Here is a 5,358-nt window from a genome sequence, read left to right as displayed (position 1 = left end):
GATCCGAAATAAGCAGGTGTAAACGCGGAAGCTAGCAAAGCAAACCTCGAAAGATTATGAGTAAGAAGACAACGAGAAATATACCAAAAGACACAAAGATTTAACGTGGTTCGGTCAATCGACCTACGTCCACAAAGGAGATGAGCAATTCACTATAAATATGAGAGTACAAAATACAGAGAGAAACAACCTCAACCAATTCAATCGGAATACATGGGAGGTTCACACAAGTGATAATGTATCAAGTTTATTACCCATAAATTCTCCCCCTAACAAAAACTCTCCAAGCCTTTAAGACTACATTGTGAATGCTGATTAAGTTAGAAGGAACATGCCTCTATTTATAGAGTCCTAAACCTTTGCCTACTAGAAAAAGGATTAGTCAATCCAAAATCTTTTCCTAAAAGGAAAGCCTATTTATGGTAAGAAATCAGGGCAAATAAAACCCAAGAAATCTCCCCCTTGGCCTGAATTTCTGGCAAAATAAATTTGTCCACCTTCTTTACTTAATCTTCAACAACTTGCTTCTCCTCTCCATAATCTCCTTTGCAAAATTTATGTCTCAACACAGAGAACCTCTCTGAAACAATTTCTCCAACAAAATCTTCATTACTGTCAAAAAAAGGTTGCGGCTAGAACTACTCCCGCCAAGATGAACACCTCCTTCTAACCTGGTTCAATCATCAATTATCGAACCACTAAACCGGACTCCATCATTGAATCTGGCTCTGATACCACTTGTTAGGATCGGAAATAAGCAGGTGTAAATGCGGAAGCTAGCAAAGCAAACCTCGAAAGACCACGAGTAAGAAGACAACGAGAAATATACCAAAAGACACAAAGATTTAACGTGGTTCGGTCAGTCGACCTACGTCCACAAAGGAGATGAGCAATCCACTATAAATATGAGAGTACAAAATACAGAGGAAACAACCTCAACCAATTCACTCGGAATGCATGGGAGGTTCACACAAGTGATAACATATCAAGCTTGTGACCCATAAATTCTCCCCCTAACCAAAACTCTCAAAACCTTTAAGACTACATTGTGAATGCTGATTAAGTTAGAAGGAAGATGCCTCTATTTATAGAGTCCTAAACCTTTTCCTACCAGAAAAAGGATTAGTCAATCCAAAATCTTTTCCTAAAAGGAAAACCTATTTATGGTAAGAAATCAGGGCAAATAAAACCCAACATGTTGATTATTCATAAACAGTAAACAACAAGAAGGTAAGTTAATGTTCATGCAACTGAGCAACTCCTATATGTGATTGTCTATAAAGCTAGAAACAACATTGAAATTCTACTACTAGTTTATCCTGAAGTCTAGGCACAATTGTTATTCCATTGAACATCTCAAACTTGGATGGCATGAATACATTTTGGGAGGAAGGTAAAATAAAGTAAATATGAATGTGCAACAACACTACATCCCATAGACAACAAACTTTATTTCCATGTTATTTGATAGACTTATTTAGTATATTGATGTCATAAACAACATTCAGGCATAATTGAAGTAATACTAATACACATATTATTGTAATGTCCTTTTAATTTCATTATTTTTGAAAGACACAAACAGGCAATCTCCGATCAATATGAAGATTAATCATTCTTCTATAGTTGAAATTCTTCTTGTAATCACTCAACCTAAAATGAAGTAACGTAACAACAAACAGATAATATCTGCATTTTCCCATTGGCAAACTCCTTCCCTAAGCAGATCCTTGGCCCTGCCAGTTTTATTAACAAAAGAGTAGGTTTACCTAGTTATAATAAGACAGTATACATGCACTAGACAAATTAATTATAGCATTGCGTTCAAGGCTCTAAGGAATGATAATGAAAACTAATAACGTGGTTTGACCAACCTGGAAAGCTGTAAATTTGAAGGGGTTCTCAGGCCTGAAGAAACCATCCCCATCGATTCATCTCTCTTATTTATATTCTTCTTCATCATCACCCCATATAAATTTCGTTCTTCCCATTGCATATGATTGGTAAGACACTATATCCCCTTTGTTCACATTCAATCCATCTGGTATGGTATCATTTGAAAAACATATTATTCCATTCTGTAGTAAGAAGAAAAACAAAAACAACAACATTAAAGCATACATCTACTTGCCCGCTGATTGACCGCTGATATATACAATAAAATAAGTTATTTATTTCCATAGGAAGTGCGGGATAGAGTCTAAGAGTCTGAATAAGATCTGCATGAGGATATCACATCTTTTTAAGGGCATCTTCATTTACATTTGCAGCAAAAACCATTATGTCTGTTGCATCTTGTTTTTTGTTTGTTGATTCTTTAATCTCCTGTGATACTTTCTCCTGTACATAAGGATATTTGCACAGCACATATATGAACCAAGAAAGGGTGGTTGTTGTTGTATCTTTGCTTTCTATTATAAAGTTCAATATCGTATCACACAAATATTTTTGATCTGTTCCAGCTATTTGAAGAAACCTTGAAAAATATCTTCTTTCTTCCATTGCAACTGGAAAAAAGATTATAATGTCTAATTCGCATCTGTCCGCATTAATAAAAGTAGTAGATATAAGGTAATTAACCTACAGATAGATCATCTTTTGGTTTACTCCTCTCATCAGTTTTTCTGTGGATCAGCTTATAAACAAACACATCAATAGTTTATATATTGTCTCTGAACTTGGCTTTTGATCCGATATTGAGAAATCTTTTAATCTTACATAAGATATCAACAAATCTCCAAAGTGTCAAGGAACTTGCATCGTCATATGCATTGATAAAATTTTTGCCTTCAGCATTTGAACCACACATGCTGTCTAGCTCAACTTCGAAGGCAACTCTGAATATAGAATCTAGAATTGCTTTCATGAACAGATCCTACATCGATAAAACTAGGATTATTCGTTTGGTAAGAATAAATAAGGAACCGTTTTATGAAGTCGATTTGAGGACTTACTTGAATGTCTATTATCTTGCTCGATTTGACAGTTGCAGACAATATGTGGGCTATTGGTAGATCCATAAAGCCAGCTGCAACTTATGTGGGTGTATTATTTTTACATGTTTTCCTAATTTGAAATTCTTTTAGTTTGATTTTACGATTTATTATATTCATAAAAGCAGTGTTAGTGATTGAGCTTTTTAATATTATTTTTCATATTAATTTGCTCATTATTTTGGTGTCTTAATACTGCCTAATTACTGATGAACTGGCCATTGATTTAGTGGTCATAAAAAGCTGGCAGAAACGTTCCAGTGAATGTTGGAATTGGGCAGCCTGTTCATTTGCCGTTGGAGGCATTTGTTACACTATCTTTATTTTCATTGTCGTTTTCTCCATTATACCTTGTAATATATGTAACTTCTAATTCCATTATTTTCATTATTTACTATCAAATTATCTTTCTATTCTTTGTTAGTGAGACTTCTTCTAGTATAAATAGTGATTTTCTTCATTTGATTAGGGATACACAACACAAAAGAAAAATATAGAAAGGAAAAAGATAGTCAAAAAAGAGAGTTCTTATTGGTTAAAGAAAGATGTTATTTTTTGTTGAGCTTTTGACTAAACTCTTGACTAAAGTTTTTGAGTTATACTTTGTGAATGTTGTTTTATCCTTGAGGGAAAAGTCAAAAGGCATACCGCTGGACCTATGAAAAATTTGTCGCAATGAGCTTAAATCTCCTTAAAGAGAGCTAGATATACGTGCCACAGCCTGAAGTGATTTATTTCATCATTTTATATTTAAACTAGGTAATTTTGCCTGCGTTTCGTGCGGTTATAAATAATAATTGCATTTAATTTGAAATTAATTTTTTAATTATATTCATACATTAAAAATATTGAAAATATTGGTTCTTAAAAAAATATTAGCAATATTCCAAAATGAATTTCATTAAATGTTATCGTTATCACATAATTCAAGAACCTCTAATGAATGAATTATTCATGAAATAATAAATCATTGGTTCTTTAATCAACATTAAAAGGAAAATATATAAGAAAATAAGAATATATATACAAAGGCATTTCGTAATATAAAGAAACATTTAAGTTGTATAGATTATACAATTGTGATTTATGTCTAAAGAGAAAATTCAAAAAAAATATTAACATATTCAAAAAAGAAATTATGATTGGAGATGAAAGCAATTATAACTTTTGAAGTTGCATAATGAATTTAAATAATTGATAAGTGAGAAATTTGATATCTATGTAAAAATATATAATATATCAGATTATAAATAGTAGTTTTAAGTTATTTATTATAAAATATCAAAACATAAATCCCTGCAACTGAGTACATTTATTATTTTCTGCACAATGAATATACGTACTATATGCGTATATGTTCAATATAACTAGAGACAATAAATTTACATAACATAAAAATAGAGTTTAAAATATGTACTAAAAACAATAATTAATATCATAAGCATAAATTAATGAGTGTAAAAGACATACCATGATATGTAAAAATAGGATGAAACTGAAAGGTAAAAATCAAGTACACTGAATGCACAATGTCCACTTAAGAAAGCTATTATTCCCCCCCAATACCATAGGTTTAAAAAATTACATCCTCTCATCATGAATGATTTTTATTAACCAACCTACAGATACAAAAACTATGTTGTGAATAAGTCACTCGATAGGATCAAAATATACAAACATTTAATTTTGCAGAAGTAGAAGATGAATATCAAAACTTTTGTTGTTTTAAAATGAGAGGGAATGCCTCTTTTTATAGACAACAAAGGGTAGTGTGAACAACTGTTTATTGTGCCTTATCAGAGATGTTACAACTATTTGGAAAAGTTTCAACACTTCGAAAAGTTCACAACCTTCATAAAAGTCATAACTTTTCATAAAGTCCCAACTATTCATAAAATTAACAAATTTTCGTAAAACTTGAAATTCTTCATTGAAGTCAGAACTCTTAATATAAGTCATATTTTTTTATTAAAGTGGCAACTCATTATTAAAGTCACAACTTTTTCTTGAAAGTAACATATTTTCATGAAAGCGAAAGGCTAGTTTTGGAAATAAATAAATTTAAAACGAAATTCTAGCTTGTGGAGGAGCCAAGTAGGCAGGCTAGGATTCTCATTTATATAAATATATGATATGATATATGATTGTAATCTTGTATTTTTGTTATCTGGTATGTTTTTCACTAAAAATTTGGCATGCTATTTTGGATAGGTTTCCTTATATCGGTGTGGATTTTGTTATTATTCATTAGGCACGATTCTTCTGAATACTATTTTAAAATTTTCTCTTGTTTACATCATTACAGAATCCAATCAAATTCCAACTTTAAAAAAAGATTATCTAGGATGTAAAGAAAATGGAGCAC

At 31.4% G+C, this 5,358-nt stretch overlaps 1 pseudogene; it reads right to left on the bottom strand.

The window, feature by feature from the left end:
* Positions 1–1,562: 1,562 nt before the first annotated feature.
* Positions 1,563–3,299, bottom strand: LOC107003910 (annotated as a pseudogene).
* Positions 3,300–5,358: the final 2,059 nt, after the last annotated feature.

This window comes from Solanum pennellii, chromosome 11 (genome assembly GCF_001406875.1).
Source record: "Solanum pennellii chromosome 11, SPENNV200".
Taxonomy (NCBI): domain Eukaryota; kingdom Viridiplantae; phylum Streptophyta; class Magnoliopsida; order Solanales; family Solanaceae; genus Solanum; species Solanum pennellii.
Note: the sequence above shows the minus strand (reverse complement) of the source record. Positions and strands in the feature narration are given on the sequence as shown.